The 19,034-nt window shown below is 40.5% G+C and overlaps 1 long non-coding RNA gene across 1 annotated transcript; it reads left to right on the forward strand.

Moving 5' to 3' along the window:
- Window positions 1–5,274: 5,274 nt before the first annotated feature.
- LOC138853607 (uncharacterized) lies at window positions 5,275–11,207 on the forward strand. The gene is made up of 2 exons (XR_011392783.1): window positions 5,275–8,143; window positions 8,340–11,207. It is a non-coding gene; the product is annotated as an uncharacterized lncRNA (long non-coding RNA).
- The last annotated feature ends 7,827 nt before the right edge of the window (window positions 11,208–19,034 follow it).

Here is a 19,034-nt window from a genome sequence, read left to right on the forward strand (position 1 = left end):
TTTTTTTTTATCCTCATCACTTTCTCTTTCCTATATTCACCTTCAATTATCTTCTTTTACATACCCTACCAAACTCATCCACCAACTTCTGCAGCTTCTCTTCAGAATCTCCCAAAAGCACAGTGTCATCAGTTAAGAGCAACTGTGACAACTCCCACTTTGTGTTAGATTCTCTATCTTTTAACCCCAAACCTCTTGCCAACACCCGAGCATTCACTTCTCTTACAACCCCATCTATAAATATATTGAACAACCACGGTGACATCACACATTCTTGTCTAAGCCCTACTTTCACTGGGAAATAATCTCCCTCTCTCCTGCATACTCTAACCTGAGCCTCAATTTCCTCGGAAAAACTTTTCACTGATTTCAATAACCTACCTCCTATACCATACATCTGCCACATCGCCCTCCTATCCGCCCTGTCATAAGCATTTTTCAAATCCATAAATGCCATAGAAACCTCTTTACCCTTATCTAAATACTGTTCACCTATATGTTTCACTGTAAACACCTGGTCTACACACCTCCTCCCCTTCCTAAAGCCTCTGTTAATCTGCTATCCTACTCTCCGTCTTACTCTTAATTCTTTCAATAATAACTTTACTATACACAGGTATACTCAACAGACTTATTCCCCTTTAATTTTTGCACTCTCTTTTATCCCCTTTGCCTTTATACAAAGGAACTATGCCTAGAACAGATTAACTCGGTGGCACTCGATGTATGCACAAGGCTTATTCCTCTATGAAAAAGGAGGAGTAGATGTAAAACAGAAAGAGACAGGCGCTCCCTTTACAGGCGACGGAAAAGAATAACAAAGCGGCTAAAAGAGGTCAATATATCTGAAATACGTAGGGAGACACTGGTCAGAGAAATAGCAAGCATCGAACTTAAGCTAAAAGAATCCTTTAGGAGTCAGGAATCGCGGGAAGAACTAAAAGCCATAAATGAAATCGAAAGAAACCCAAAGTATTTCTTCTCCTATGCCAAATCAAAATCGAGAACAACGTCCAGTATTGGGCCCCTACTTAAACAAGATGGGTCCTACACAGATGACAGCAAGGAAATGAGCGAGCTACTCAAGTCCCAATATGACTCAGTTTTTAGCAAGCCGCTAACCAGACTGAGAGTCGAAGATCAAAATGAATTTTTTATGAGAGAGCCACAAAATTTGATTAACACAAGCCTATCCGATGTTATCCTGACGCCAAATGACTTCGAACAGGCGATAAATGACATGCCCATGCACTCTGCCCCAGGGCCAGACTCATGGAACTCTGTGTTCATCAAGAACTGCAAGAAGCCCCTATCACGAGCCTTTTCCATCCTATGGAGAGGGAGCATGGACACGGGGGTCGTCCCACAGTTACTAAAAACAACAGACATAGCCCCACTCCACAAAGGGGGCAGTAAAGCAACAGCAAAGAACTACAGACCAATAGCACTAACATCCCATATCATAAAAATCTTTGAAAGGGTCCTAAGAAGCAAGATCACCACCCATCTAGAAACCCATCAGTTACACAACCCAGGGCAACATGGGTTTAGAACAGGTCGCTCCTGTCTCAACTATTGGATCACTACGACAAGGTCCTAAATGCACTAGAAGACAAAAAGAATGCAGATGTAATATATACAGACTTTGCAAAAGCCTTCGACAAGTGTGACCATGGCGTAATAGCGCACAAAATGCGTGCTAAAGGAATAACAGGAAAAGTTGGTCGATGGATCTATAATTTCCTCACTAACAGAACACAGAGAGTAGTCGTCAACAGAGTAAAGTCCGAGGCAGCTACGGTGAAAAGCTCTGTTCCACAAGGCACAGTACTCGCTCCCATCTTGTTCCTCATCCTCATATCCGACATAGACAAGGATGTCAGCCACAGCACCGTGTCTTCCTTTGCAGATGACACCCGAATCTGCATGACAGTGTCTTCCATTGCAGACACTGCAAGGCTCCAGGCGGACATCAACCAAATCTTTCAGTGGGCTGCAGAAAACAATATGAAGTTCAACGATGAGAAATTTCAATTACTCAGATATGGTAAACATGGGGAAATTAAATCTTCATCAGAGTACAAAACAAATTCTGGCCACAAAATAGAGCGAAACACCAACGTCAAAGACCTGGGAGTGATCATGTCGGAGGATCTCACCTTCAAGGACCATAACATTGTATCAATCGCATCTGCTAGAAAAATGACAGGATGGATAATGAGAACCTTCAAAACTAGGGAGGCCAAGCCCATGATGACACTCTTCAGGTTACTTGTTCTATCTAGGCTGGAATATTACTGCACACTAACAGCACCTTTCAAGGCAGGTGAAATTGCCGACCTAGAAAATGTACAGAGAACTTTCACGGCGCGCATAACGGAGATAAAACACCTCAATTATTGGGAGCGCTTGAGGTTCCTAAACCTGTATTCCCTGGAACGCAGGAGGGAGAGATACATGATTATATACACCTGGAAAATCCTAGAGGGACTAGTACCGAACTTGCACACGAAAATCACTCACTACGAAAGCAAAAGACTTGGCAGATGATGCACCATCCCCCCAATGAAAAGCAGGGGTGTCACTAGCACGTTAAGAGACCATACAATAAGTGTCAGGGGCCCGAGACTGTTCAACTGCCTCCCAGCACACATAAGGGGGATTACCAACAGACCCCTGGCAGTCTTCAAGCTGGCACTGGACAAGCACCTAAAGTCAGTTCCGGATCAGCCGGGCTGTGGCTCGTACGTTGGTTTGCGTGCAGCCAGCAGCAACAGCCTGGTTGATCAGGCTCTGATCCACCAGGAGGCCTGGTCACAGACCGGGCCGCGGGGGCGTTGACCCCCGGAGCTCTCTCCAGGTAAAGTCCAGGTATGCTCTCTGCCATTCCCTAGGAACCTTACCCTCTTCCACACATTTATTAAATAAAAGCTCTAACCACTCCAGAACTATATTCCCACTTGCTTTTAACATTTCTATCTTTATCCCATCAATCCCGGCTGCCTTACCTCTTTCATTTTACCTACTGCCTCACGAACTTCCCCCACACTCACAACTGGCTCTTCCTCACTCCTACAAGATGTTATTCCTCCTTGCCCTATACACGAAATCACAGCTTCCCTATCTTCATCAACATTTAACAATTCGTCAAAATATTCCCTCCATCTTCCCAATACCTCTAACTCTCCTCTCCTGTTTTTAATAATCAAATTCATTTGTTCCCGAGGCTTCCTCAGCTTATTAATCTCACTCCAAAAATTTTTTCTTGTTTTCAACAAAATTTGTTGATAACATCTCACCCACTCATATGCTCTCTTTTTACATTTCTTCACCACCCTCTTAACTTATATATATATATATATATATATATATATATATATATATATATATATATATATATATATATATATATATATAATGCCGAATAGGTAAAACTGGTCAATTAGCAAGAACTCATTCAAAGTTAAGTTCTTTCTAAAATTTTCTCTTATACATTTAAAGATATATTTTTTTCATTTATGTAATATAAAAATTAATGATTTTGTACCAGAAGAACCTTAGGAAACTTACCTAACCTTATCATAACAAGCGCAATTTAATTTAACGTAATCGAACTACATGTATTTTATGTAAGTTTACAATAACTTAATAATAAACAAACACAATGAAATATTTATTTTTTCGTTAGACTCAGAATGATTTTTGCGAAATTATTGCATACACAAATTTTCGCTTGCCCTATTCGGCAAGAAGTGCCGAATAGGGCAAGGGATGGACAGTCAGCTATTTCAAGCCGACATATACCGGGCCTTTGTCGAAAAAATATATATATTTCATAGTTGAATATAAAATTGCCTTGAAAACTAGAATAAAACCCGAATTATCCTGACAGAATCTCAAAAGCTTTAATAGATAATTTAGAATGAAAATATTCCGAAAAAGTCTGACGTGCTCAAAGCCTCGTAAAAATTTCATTCTAATCTGTAATAACCTGGAAATTCTACCGTTTTTCAATTAACCGTAAATGCCTTTACTACACAAAACTTGTGGGATAGACGAAATTTCCACATATCTTTTGCAGCACCACCTTCTAGTGTTTCAATTGTTAAATAAAAATTAATAGCTTAAGATTTTTATTAAAGTTAATTATAGGCTATTTCATGTAATACTGAAGTGTCGTGCAACGAACTAGCAATTATATAGTAACCAAAAAACTACAAACTCGAACAACCATCCATACAAAAATTTACATCTTACCTAATTTAAATTATTATTATTATTATTATTATTATTATTATTATTAATTATTTTATTACGTTCTTATTGGCTTGTAACTATGATGGACATTAATTATTGCTTCAGAGATTTTATAAGAATTTAAGCATTTTGATTCAGTATTTTTCGGTCTTTGTTGATGTAGTAAGAACAGTAGAGCAGCGTTATGGGTAACAGTGGGGGGGGGTCAGCGGGGGGTGTCAGCGGGGGGTCAGTAGGGGTTGTCAGCAGGGGGGTTCAGTAGGGGGTGTCAGCGGGGGGGTCAGTAGGGGGGCCAAAATGACTGTATCAGCATAAAATTAAGTATCAGGTGCCGGTGTCGTTATATGGAAAACAAAATTGAAATCTCCCCATGACTACTATGGATAGAAGCAGAAAGTAGTGGTGAAAGTAGTAATAGTCGTAGGGATAGTAATAGTATTAGTTGTTGGAATAGTAGCAGCATGATTAGTGAGAAAAGTGATAGTGTATTAGGAAGAATAGTTGTGTAATTGGTTTTACTGGCTATTATAATAGCGTCACTGGTAGTAGTAGTAGATGTTGAAGCATTGATGGTGATAGTAGAGGCACGGTGGTAGTAGTAGAATCACAAATAGTAGTACAGCAATGGTTTTGAGAGTAGCCATAGTAGTATAAGTAGTAAGGAATGTAATAGAACTAATAGTAGCAGAAGTCTTAATGATAGCAGTGATATTAGAAGTAGCAATAATTCTAATACCATAACAGTATTATACACCTGAGTATTAATTCAACTTTGCCATTCGTATCATTTTAGAAATACACACACACACACGCACACGCGCACACACACTGAGTCTCGACCCCTGCAACCACAATTAGGTGAGTATACACACACACACACATACACACACACACATATATATATATAATATATATATATATATATATATATATATATATATATATATATATATATTTTTTTTTTTTTTTTTTTTTCAACAAGTCGGCCGTCTCCCACCGAGGCAGGGTGACCCTAGAAAGAAGAAATACTTTCACCATCACTCACTCCATTACTGGCTTGACAGAGGCGCGCCGTTACTCCAGTTCAGATGTCCCTCCAGACTGCAAATATACCCCCACCCAAACTTATACACAAATGTAGAAACATGCACTGTGAAGATGAAAGTGTCTTGTGGGATAGAACCACTCTGTTCAACTGGTCAGGGAACAAGTAGCTTCAGGAGGAATTATTGACCAATACATTAGTCTGTGGTGTAGTGGTCAGCCTGACTGCCCCACTACCTGTGCAACGTTATTCGAGACTACGTTGTTACGTTTTCTTCCTAATGTTACACTGAGGTAAAGTGAAATTTTAGTTTGTACATGTTTTATACATTGATGGTATTTTTGCTGTCATGTATTTCCAAGCGAGCTTGCCAAATCAAAAACGAGTTACTGGCAAAAGTTGCGCCACTGTGCAATGAAATATGTGTTAAAAAAAATTCTGGTACATATTTTTTTGTAAAAAAAAAATCGTTTGCATGGCTGATACATCATAATGATGTATTTTATGACGTATTCTTTAAATAATGTCAATACTGTAGTAGCATTTCATGTGTAACTTTCTCCGTTGAGTCTCCACGTTTAATGAAGTTTGTTGTAAACATTGTACTAAATGGTGTCTGAGATCCTTGTCATAGTAGGTCTACTATTTTTAATAATATATTTAATGTATTAAATCATATTTAATTGATAGTTTTTTAAGTCTGTTAATGATGGTTAAGTGACGGTAGTGGACACCGAGGCTACAACCTACTTTGTCTTGTATCCTTAAGTAGACACCTAAGCTACAACCTACTTTGTCTTGTATCCTTAAGTATACTTTATTCCGTAACAGAGTTAAGGATTAAAGAAGACACTCAGGGCGTATGCATTGATGTATTCATCTTTTGATGTATATACCCTGATATGTTAATGCTAGAGAATCTTTTATATGCGGTATATTATATGCTTACATTTCATAGACGACGTCTCTTGTTTTAATTGTAACATTTAGGAGTAGTGTTTGATGTGGAAACATGTGCAGCAAGGTCAGATACCCCATGTAGCAAGGTCAGATACCCATGCTGCTAGGTCAGATACCTCATGTAGCAAGGTCAGATACTCCATGCTGCTAGGTCAGATACCTCATGTAGCAAGGTCAGATACTCCATGCTGCAAGGTCAGATACTCCCATGTAGCAAGGTCAGATACCCCATGTAGCAAGGTCAGATGCCCATGCTGCAAGGTCAGATACCCCATGTAGCAAGATCAGATACTCCATGCTGCAAGGTCAGATACCCCATGTAGCAAGATCAGATACTCCATGCTGCAAGGTCAGATACCCCATGTAGCAAGATCAGATACTCCATGCTGCAAGGTCAGATACCCCATGTAGCAAAACCAGATACTCCATGCTGCAAGGTCAGATACCCCATGTAGCAAGGTTAGATACCATCCGCACGGCAAGCCATCTGGTGAAGCAGTGCCCATCAACGCGGATGCCAGACTGTGACCAGGAGGACAGGCTGGACGAGATCGACAACACGAACCGCTGCTGAGACAGATCCGAGCATACTCAACGGGCTTTCCATGTCTTCATTTCGAACAAAGAGTTTGCTCTTCTTCAGCAATTTAAAAACTTTCCATTGAAAATTCTACGAAATCTTGGAAGTTGAATAAATGAATTAACTGCATAAGCATTGAGATGAATAAGAAAGTTTTGGACAGCTGCAACTCTTTCTGAATTTGTGGTGACTTCCTGGGACATAATCATGTGACCCAGGAATTACATTTGTCACTTTTAATCTCATAAGTTAGCCTCGTCCAGTTGTTACAAATTCTTTTTTTTTTTTCAAAATTTCCAGGTATATCTTGATACAACACTAATGGTATCTAAACACACAAGTGATAAATTTACAATTAATAGTCGAGAAATTTTGATCATGAGCCTCAAGAATGTTGTAAGACTAGTGTGAAGTTCAGATGGCATACACACCACGGTTCTGACTATTTGATATTGAGAAAACTGTCAGCTCGTCACACTCTTAATCGAATGAAATTTGGCAGATTCCCTGAACTGTATTAAGACTGAAGAAACTATTTTGTTCACTGTTTTACAGTAATTCACTGAGAACTTGTAAATAAAATATATTTGTAACTATAGAACTGTTAAGCCAAAAATCAATGACTGCATGTCAGGTACCATTATTCTTAGATACAAGCATTAGTGCCCCATTCCAAGGTTAGGTAAGGTTTGTCAGGAAACAGGACAAGTGTTTCCTTTTCAAGGCAAATTGCTCTGTTTAATCCAATAATTCCATGGTATAACAAGGCATCCCATCCCGTAATTCAGTGCCCATATGGCAAGCAGACATTACCAGATGACTTCCTCTCGTTACGTAATACACCTGTTGATAAGTGAGGATTATGTAGACGTGAAATGCTGGTACATGCAACTACTGACTCTGAGAATTATTGAATGTTTATCTAGGATAACAGAATAATTCGACAGGATAAAATGAGCATGTTCGACCCAGCACAGGTGTTACTAGCAATGGTTCCGGATCAGAATAGAATAGGACCAATGTATATATTAGAGATCTTTTTTGTTCCTCGTAAAGTTTTTAAACACATTAAGGGAAATAAATGTAAGTTGCCAAAAAAATATCGACAGACGAACAGGAATGAAAGTTAGAGGAGAAAAAATAGTCTGATCAAGAAATATCAGCTATGCCACCATCTTCTCTAACCTTAAACAGCCTAACGGATGTAAGGTTACACTTCATTAGTTACGAGCCTGAGGGTTAGGTGTAAATCCCACTGCTGCCACCATTGCACCTGTGGCAACAGCGGAAGCAGCAGTTAGGTAGAGTATTGCTGAAATTTGTCCTGTTTCGCTAAATTCAACATAGTAGTATGACACACCACACCTCAAGAGTCAACCCAGCTCTGGGTTTACCTTATTAAGAATGGCCAGAGCATATATAGGCATTTTACATTATATTTTTATAATAAAACAAAAAAATGTTAGAAGACTTTTCTAAAGAATAGTGTTCTTACAGCAGACAAACCTGCAGCTGGAGACAAATCACAAGGTTATGAAATGAGTGTCTGAGACATCTTGGAGTACTAAATGTTCCAAGTAATGCTGCAGATTATGATGTATGGGGGTATAAGGAAGCCTCTTTTGTCTCCCAGGTGATACAACAGAGTATGGAACACCTGAGAGCTGCAGCAACAATGACTGCTGGAAAGGAAACGAGCGTAAACTCTCTGGATGTTATGACCATTTTATGAAACAATAATCAACTTCATTTACATGTGTCAAACTGATTCCGGCAGCCAGCCAGCCAGCCAAGCTGCTGCCCTTGTTATGTCCCTTTTACACATGCCTTGGTAACTGTGAAATCCATGAATAAATTGATTAATTTGCTGTTAATTAAGGACACTTAATTTGCCACTTTTATTTATGAAAGAAGAGATATATAACAAGGAATGCAATTTTATCTGCAGAAGATTAATATTGGGTGACCTTTCAAGCACACTGGTTGTCCTTGTTTAACACGGTTTGAGGAATGATGGTAGTGCGATTAGCGTTGTATAGCCCTTATGATTTAGCGCTTTTTATTATAATAATAATGGTAGTGCGATTGAAATAATTTGTTTTATTGATTAATTTTTGCTATCAAAGCTATTTAAACAGTAACCAAATACAGCTTTCAGAGATCCAAATTATTCAGATCACTTCGCAAAAAAAAATTCCCTTGTACAGTCCTTGTGTGGAAATTAATAATTATCTTAATAATTATTGATTTCTATACTTTTAATTTACCTCTAAATACTTTTGCTTTTTCTTTTGTCATTATTGGGTATTTCCTCATGTCTCAAACCTGAGTTCCTCTCATTTCCCAGGCAGTGTATGACCCCTACGATTTTATCGCTTTCTCTTTATTATGACGATAATCCTTCTGAAGTCTTCTGTTGACGCTTCTCAGTCCGTGCTTTAAGGATGAAATAAAATAATTTAACGAAAGAAAATCGAGGTTTTCAACGTGTGGTTTTCAGCTTCCGTTGTTGACAAGCAATTAACCCTGAGGGTTGCTGTGGCTGCCTCTTAGTGGATAAAGTTATGTAGTTCCCTGAGTCGTTAGTTGCTGCACCCACCCACTGTTTTATTACTGCCACCTTCATTTTGTATCTCTATCTCTCTCTATCTCTCTCTCTCTCTCTCTCTCTCTCTCTCTCTCTCTCTCTCTCTCTCTCTCTCTCTCTCTCTCTCTCTCTCTCTCTCTTCTCTATAGCAGTTTTAAAATTCACACCTCCCCCTTCCTCTTCTTATTCCCCTCATCTTATCTTCTCTCTTTCTCCCCATCCATATCTCCCATATCCATCTCTCCTGCCTCTCTCTTGTCCTACCACAACGTTTTTATTAATCTCTTGCTCCATATCATTCACCCCTTCCGTCCCATATTTCCTTCTATCAATAATTCCTTTCTCTCTTCCTCCCATTCACAATTCCTTCTCCCTCCTTCCCTCCCTCCCACCCATACTTCCTTCCACTCATTTCCTCCCATATTCTCTTCTTTCACAATGTCTCTTACTTCCTCTTCCTTTTCTTCCCCCCTCTCTCCCTTTCCACTATATTCTTATACAATAGATACAAATCCCGGGTCTTCCAATAGACTGCGACTACCCTATACTTAGTTGAAGATAATTTACAATGTAGTCAAGAGAGGACGGATGCATCGATCTCGCCTTCGTTTTTTGATAACGAGATGTATTGTCTTAAGGCTAAACGAGTCGTGTTGTCTCGAGGCTGAACGAGATGTGTTGTCTCGAGGCTGAACGAGATGTGTTGTCTCGAGGCTGAACGAGATGTGCTGTCTCGAGGCTGAACGAGATGTGTTGTCTCGAGGCAGAACGAAACGTGTTTCGTTGAGGTTTAACTGGATGTGTCGCCTCAGTAACACAATCAAAACATTGCGGGACAAGGTGCCTTTGCTCGTTTAGATAATGGTAACTGAGCGGAGTACGTGAAGAATCACGGGCTGGTCTGGTGATTGTGAGGTGTGAGAATTAACCTCACAAGAGGTGAATTTAGAGAGTGGTAAACATATTTATTTCACCAGGTAATCAAGAGTGTCTTAATTCTCAATATTGTTCCAGGTAATATTATGTTAATTAGCTTACTGTACCAGGGAACAATACAGACTGAGTTAATTCTCTTCGTTGGGCAACATAATATAGGTTATGTTATCTATATTGTACCAAACAATATAGATTGTGTAACCCATCTATATTGCGCCAGGTAATTTGCAGTCTTATTTATCTATAGTAACCAAATGAAAATAACGATGGTACATAAATGGCTTGTTGGTTGGTTAATGGGGTTAATTAAAGCCTGTAGACCACACGAGGATCATTAAGCTGCATGTAAACCGTACACCACTAGTCAATATTACTATAATCCCTAAAGTAGGGATTAAGTAAACTCTCTGTGAATATATACTGAGAGACATACACCTCTCGGTGTTTATGCCCTGCTGACTTAAATACAAAAAAAAATGTGGAACCAAATCTACAATTGCATTTTATCGTAGTGTATACAAATTTATATAAATAAACATTTTTAATCAAACTAATGTAATTTTATACCATTATCAAAAATATATATATATATACTTGTATGTGTCTTATTGAATTTATATAAAAAGTGGCTTTTTCAATATCAAATCACCTTTATATTGTCCAGGGTGGCGGATTTTTTAAGTTTCATAATTAGTAAAGAACTGAATCCTTGTATAATTAAGTTTATTCTTTTTAAAGTTAAATTCTTGTTCATATTGTTGTTATAGTTGTTGAATACACCGTTGTTGATGTAGGTGTGGCTTCTGGTACAGCTGATACAATACACACATCCTTTCACTATATACTTGTGTTTTATTGACCTTCAAGGAGGTAGTGAGAGCTACTTTGATGCTTGTGACGGGCTCTTGATAGAAGAAATATTACCCACCCCTTCCTCGGAGTTCACGTGACTTACACCCATTTCCCAGGTTCTGGCAACCCTTGGGAATTTAGAGCTTTCCCATAAAATATGATAATTAACTCAGTTAAAAACATTGGCAGTACATCGAGAGGTTTATACGTGTGTGTGTGTGTACACAGGGAGTAGCATATATATCTATGTATGTCCACTAAGGGATCTGTATTTCTTTGTATACCCTTATCAGTAGTGATCTCACCTGGATCGACACCATGCCCAGCCCTTCTAGGGCAGGGTAGGTAGACCGTCATTCCCATTAGTCCCCTTGGGGCGGGGATGGCAGACCAGAGAGGCCTAGCTTCTCGAAGGGAGAAGCTAGGCCTGGGGACAGTTAGTCCCAGAGATGACGGGGTATTTGTGCCTCCTTCCATGGGAGACTTACCAGACACTCCCTAGACAGGGAGCCAAGGCCGGGCCACCACTTCGAAAAGGCCCGGGCCGGGAGAATACCGGCGAATCTTTAATAATAATAATAAATCTCACCTGTATCAGCAGTGATCTCACCTGTATCAGCAGTGATCTCACCTGTATCAGCAGTGATCTCACCTGTATAAGTAGTTATCTCACCAGTATCAGTAGTGATCTAACTTGTATCAGTAGTGATCTCACCTGTACCAGAAGTGATCTCACCTGTATCAGTAGTGATCTCACCTGTATCAGCAGTGATCTCACCTGTATCAGCAGTGATCTCACCTGTATCATTAGTGATCTCACCTGTATCATTAGTGATCTCGCCTGTATCAGCAGTGATCTCGCCTATATCAGAAGTGATCTCACCTGTATCAGCAGTGATCTCACATGTATCAGTAGTGATCTCACCTGAATCAGCAGTGATCTCACATGTATCAGTAGTGATCTCACCTGAATCAGCAGTGATCTCACATGTATCAGTAGTGATCTCACCTGAATCAGCAGTGATCTCACATGTATCAGTAGTGATCTCACATGTATCAGTAGTGATCTCACCTGAATCAGCAGTGATCTCACATGTATCAGTAGTGATCTCACCTGAATCAGCAGTGATCTCACATGTATCAGTAGTGATCTCACCTGAATCAGCAGTGATCTCACATGTATCAGTAGTGATCTCACATGTATCAGTAGTGATCTCACCTGAATCAGCAGTGATCTCACATGTATCAGTAGTGATCTCACATGTATCAGTAGTGATCTCACCTGTATCAGCAGTGATCTCACCTGTATCATTAGTGATCTCGCCTGTATCAGCAGTGATCTCGCCTATATCAGAAGTGATCTCACCTGTATCAGCAGTGATCTCACATGTATCAGTAGTGATCTCACCTGAATCAGCAGTGATCTCACATGTATCAGTAGTGATCTCACCTGAATCAGCAGTGATCTCACATGTATCAGTAGTGATCTCACCTGAATCAGCAGTGATCTCAAATGTATCAGTAGTGATCTCACATGTATCAGTAGTGATCTCACCTGAATCAGCAGTGATCTCACATGTATCAGTAGTGATCTCACCTGAATCAGCAGTGATCTCACATGTATCAGTAGTGATCTCACCTGAATCAGCAGTGATCTCACATGTATCAGTAGTGATCTCACATGTATCAGTAGTGATCTCACCTGAATCAGCAGTGATCTCACATGTATCAGTAGTGATCTCACATGTATCAGTAGTGATCTCACCTGTATCAGCAGTGATCTCACCTGTATCATTAGTGATCTCGCCTGTATCAGCAGTGATCTCGCCTATATCAGAAGTGATCTCACCTGTATCAGCAGTGATCTCACATGTATCAGTAGTGATCTCACCTGAATCAGCAGTGATCTCACATGTATCAGTAGTGATCTCACCTGAATCAGCAGTGATCTCACATGTATCAGTAGTGATCTCACCTGAATCAGCAGTGATCCCGCATGTATCAGTAGTGATCTCACCTGTATCAGTAGTGATCTCACATGTATCAGCAGTGATCTCACCTGTATCAGTAGTGATCTCACCTGTATCAGCAGTGATCTCACCTGTATCAGTAGTGATCTCACATGTATCAGTAGTGATCTCACATGTATCAGTAGTGATCTCACCTGTATCAGTAGTGATCTCGCATGTATCAGCAGTGATCTCACCTGTATCAGCAGTGATCTCACCTGTATCAGCAGTGATCTCACCTGTATCAGTAGTGATCTCACCTGTATCAGTAATGATCTCACCTGCATCAGTAGTGGACTGCTGTCAAAAATCCTTCAAGGCAGACGTAAATATTTAGTAAAGATATTAGGGGCCAAAAATCCAGTTCGTTTGCCTTATGATGTCCTAACATACAGTGGGATATTGAAACAACTTGAAACTATGATTGGGCTGGGAGAAACATGGCTTGTAAATAAGCTTCCCCAGGTTTTGAGTCATTTGTGGCCAAGTGGTGTAGAGCGTCACTTGGGTACCTTGCCAGCCTTTCTGACGTCTGCACTTTCGCCTGCCTTGAAGGGGCTGTTAGAGTACAGCAATATTCCAGCCTAGAGAGAACAAGCATTTTGAAGAGAATCATGGGCTTGGCATCCCTAGTTTTGAAGGTTCTCATTATCCATTCTATCATTTTCTTAGCAGATGTGGTGGAAACATTGTTGTGGTCTATGAAAGTGAGATCCTCTTACATTATCAATCACAGGCCTTCACTTTATTCATGTCAACGCAAGATCACTTCTTCCTAAATTGGCAGAAATTAGGATTCTAGCTAACAGAACTAGGGCGGTCGTTATACCCATCTCTGAATCCTGGTTGGATGATACAGTGACTGACGACGAGGTCAAAATAGAAGGTTACAATATAAAACGCTTAGATAGGAACAAAAAGGATGGTGGAGTATGTGCCTACATAAGAAATGACTTAACTTACAACCCAAGACCTGATTTAAATAACAATAAACTGCAGATTCTATGGTTTGAAGTGCTGCTTCCCAAGACCAAACCCATCTTAGTAAGAACTAATTACCGCCCTCCCACCCACCTGGAGTTTACCTGGAGAGAGTTCTGGGGATCAACGCCCCCGCGGCCCGGTCTGTGACCAGGCCTCCTGGTGGATCACAGCCTGATCAACCAGGCTGTTACTACTGGCTGCACGCAAACCAACGTACAAGCCACAACCCGGCTGGTCAGGAACCGACTTTAGGTGCTTGTCCAGTGCCAGCTTGAAGACAGCCAGGGGTCTGTTGGTAATCCCCCTTATGTATGCTGGGAGGCAGTTGAACAGTCTCGGGCCCCTGACACTTATTGTATGGTCTCTTAACGTGCTAGTGACACCCCTGCTTTTCATTGGGGGGATGTTGCATCGTCTGCCGAGTCTTTTGCTTTCGTTGTGAGTGATTTTCGTGTGCAAGTTCGGTACTAATTCCTCTAGGATTTTCCAGATGTATATAATCATGTATCTCTCCCGCCTGCATTCCAGGGAATACAGGTTCAGGAACCTCAAGCGCTCCCAGTAATTGAGGTATTTTATCTCCGTTATGCGTGCCGTGAAGGTTCTCTGTACATTTTCTAGGTCAGCAATTTCACCTGCCTTGAAAGGTCCTGTTAGTGTGCAGCAATATTCCAGCCTAGATAGAACAAGCGACCTGAAGAGTGTCATCATGGGCTTGGCATCCCTAGTTTTGAAGGTTCTCATTATCCACCCTGTCATTTTTCTAGCAGATGCGATTGATACAATGCTATGGTCGTTGAAGGTGAGATCCTCCGACATGATCACTCCCAGGTCTTTGATGTTGGTGTTTCGCTCTATTTTGTGGAAGGAATTTGTTTTGTACTCTGATGAAGATTTAATCTCCTCACGTTTACCATAGCTGAGTAATTGAAATTTCTCATCGTTGAACTTCATATTGTTTTCTGCAGCTCACTGAAAGATTTGGTTGATGTCCGCCTGGAGCCTTGTAGTGTCTGCAATGGAAGACACTGTCATGCAGATTCGGGTGTCATCTGCAAAGGAAGACACGGTGCTGTGGCTGACATCCTTGTCTATGTCAGATATGAGGATGAGGAACAAAATGGGAGCGAGTACTGTGCCTTGTGGGACAGAGCTTTTCACCGTAGCTGCCTCGGACTTTACTCTGTTGACTACTACTCTCTGTGTTCTGTTAGTGAGGAAATTATAGTTCCATCGACCAACTTTTCCTGTTATTCCTTTAGCACGCATTTTGTGCGCTATTACGCCATGGTCACACTTGTCGAAGGCTTTTGCAAAGTCTGTAAATATTACATCTGCATTCTTTTTGTCTTCTAGTGCATCTAGGACCTTGTTGTAGTGATCCAATAGTTGAGACAGACAGGAGCGATCTGTTCTAAACCCATGTTGCCCTGGGTTGTGTAATTGATGGGTATCTAGGTGGGTGGTGATCTTGCTTCTTAAGACCCTTGCAAAGATTTTTATGATATGGGATGTTAGTGCTATCGGTCTGTAGTTCTTTGCTATTGCTTTACTGCCCCCTTTGTGGAGTGGGGCTATGTCTGTTGTTTTTAGTAACTGTGGGACGACCCCCGTGTCCATGCTCCCTCTCCATAGGATGGTAAAAGCTCGCGATAGGGGCTTCTTGCAGTTCTTGATGAACACGGAGTTCCATGAGTCTGGTCCTGGGGCAGAGTTCATGGGCATGTCATTTATCGCCTGTTCGAAGTCATTTGGCGTCAGTATAACATCAGATAGGCTTGTGTTAACCAAATTCTGTGGCTCTCTCATAAAAAATTCATTTTGATCTTCGACTCTGTCTGGTTAGCGGCTTGCTAAAAACTGAGTCATATTGGGACTTGAGTAGCTCACTCATTTCCTTGCTGTCATCTGTGTAGGACCCATCTTGTTTAAGTAGGGGCCCAATACTGGACGTTGTTCTCGGTTTAGAACAACCAGTTCTTAGAAGACTTTTCCAGAGTATTGTCCGGACTTGAAAACAATTGCGAGACAGTAATACTGGGCGACTTCAATATCTGTTTTCAGCAGCAAAATAACGGGCTATGCAAAAGGTATAAGCAAATTCTAGGTTTAAATAGTTACACTCAACTAATTAATACACCAACCCGGATCACACAGTTTTCAGCCACCCTAATTGACCACATACTTTGTAACCGCTCTGAGAACATTAGTCAGTCAGGCGTCATTACCACAGGCCTTAGTGATCACTTCATCATTTACTGCACCAGGAAAATAACTAGGGATAGGATAGGCCTACACAGGACAATAAAAATGAGGTCAACTAGAAACTACAGTAAAGAAACACTGGTAAATAGGCTACACAATTGTGACTGGACAGAGATAACAAGTTGCACGGACGTAAACGATGCCTGGAAAAAAAAAAAAAAAAAAAAAAAAAAAAAAAAAAAAAAATTCAAAACAATGTTCACTACCATCCTTGGCTTAGAGCTTCTTTTTGATTATAATAATAATAATAATCACTACCATCCTTGATAATACTGCACCAGTTAAAGAGGTTAGGATTAAACGAAGAACTGAACCCTGGATGAATACTGAGATATTAGATAATATGAAATTCAAAGACCAGCTGCTAAAAAGATTTAAATCAAACAGACAGGATATTGCAGCACTAAATGAATTCCAAAGGGTGAGGAACAGAGTACAGAGACTTATAAAAGGAGCAAAGGCAAAGCACTATTGTTCAAAAATTGAGGAGTATAAGCATAACCCCAGAAAGCTCTGGCAACAACTAAAACAGTTGGGGTATAGCCATAAACCAGTAGATGGGTCTAACATAGTACTCACTATCGATAACGAGGTATGCCACGAAACACCTAAGGTGGCAAATTGTTTTAATTCCTACTACACATCTGTCGCATCAACACTAATAGTAAACAACCAGCTGCATCAAATACCTTTAACACAGACTCAGATAAGTTTCAAACCCCAAACAGTTGTCAACTAGTAAGTGTATCTCATGACTTTATTCAAAAAGAACGAAGCAGGTTAAACTCAACTAAGAGCACCTGCCTGGATAACATTCCGTCTAAATTCCTAAAACATGATGCTTCTGAATTGTCAATCCCTATTGCTCACATAATAAATTTGTCCATTACATACCGTACCGGAGGGGTTCAAGGAGGCCAGAGTTACTCCTCTCTTCAAGAAAAATAGTAGGTCTAATGTAAGCAACTATAGGCCTGTTAGTATACTCAGTATAATATCCAAAATTCTAGAGAGGGCGGTGTACTGTCAAGCAGTTAAGTACCTTAATGACAACAACATTCTCCATAGCTATCAATCAGGCTTTAGAAGATCTTACTCAACCGACACCTCCCTAATTAATCTGATGGATTACTTGAAAACTGAAATGTCAATGGGGAACCTCATGGGTATGGTAACCTTAGACCTGCAAAAGGCCTTCGATACTGTCATCCACAATATATTATGTAAGAAACTTCAAGCTATAGATATAGGTTCTGCAGACTGGTTGAAGTCCTACCTTAGCAACAGGAGACAAATTGTCAAAATCAACAAAACGGAATCATAGCCCCTGCCGATAGCATGTGGAGTTCCCCAAGGTAGTATTCTGGGTCCCTTATTATTCCTATGCTATGTTAACGACATGCATATCAGTGTCAAGAGCAAACTCCTACTGTATGCAGATGACAGTGCTCTGTTAGTGTCAGGTAAAGACCCACAAGATATAGCTAATGTATTAACACTGGAAATGGAGTCCTGCAACAAATGATTAGTAGACAACAAACTATCATTACACCTCGGGAAAACTGAAATCGTTCTCTTTGGCACGAAACATAAACTGAGAAGGGTAAATAATTTTAATGTCCAGTGTAATGGGGAGCCCATCACTTCAGTTTCCTGGGAATCCCATTTGACCCATGCATGTCAGGAGAATTGATAGGAAACAGTGTAGTAAAGAAAGCGAATGCCAGACTGAAATTCCTCTATAGACAGGTACAGGGTCTAAAGCCAGCAGGATCTAAAGCCAGCAATGAACATTAAAATACCTTTCATCCGTGGACTGCTTGCAGAGGCAAATGCAATGTTCGCGGCTTTCACAGAGACCCCACATAAAGGATCACTTGGACAACGAAATATGGATCCCAGGTTACAACCTATACAGATGCGACAGAGTGAACAGACAAAAGGAAGGGGGGGTCGGCCTGTAAATCGCAGAGTCACTTGTTTGCACAGAACTGCTTAATGCCTCAAATGATGAAGTGGAAATTTTAGCAGTAAAGGTCGAGAACCAAAACCTAGTCATTGTGGTAGTCTACAAGCCTCAGGATGCAACGTCCCAGCAATTCCAGGAACAGCTGTTAAAAATTGACCACTGTCTGGAAAATCTGCCAGCTCCTGCCCCCAACATCTTGCTCCTGGGGGATTTCAACATGAGGCACCTAAAATGGAGGAATATAGCAGTGATAACACCAGGAGGCAGCTTAGACGAGAACTCACACACATAAGAGTTCTTAAATCTCTGCACAAAATTCAACTTAAACCAGCAAATAATAGAGCCTACTAGACTGGAGAATACACTGGACCTCATCTTCACTAACAATGATGATCTGATACGAAATGTCACCATATCAAAAACAATGTACTCAGATCGCAACATAATCGAGGTTCAGACATGTAAGTGCGGAGCCCCAGACCGACAAAATGAGATTAGTCACGAGGGAGCCTTCACCAAATTCAACTTCAATAACAAAAGCATAAAGTGGGACCAAGTAAACCAAGTCCTAAACGATATAAGCTGGGAAG

This window comes from Cherax quadricarinatus, chromosome 3, assembly GCF_038502225.1.
Source record: "Cherax quadricarinatus isolate ZL_2023a chromosome 3, ASM3850222v1, whole genome shotgun sequence".
Classification (NCBI taxonomy): domain Eukaryota; kingdom Metazoa; phylum Arthropoda; class Malacostraca; order Decapoda; family Parastacidae; genus Cherax; species Cherax quadricarinatus.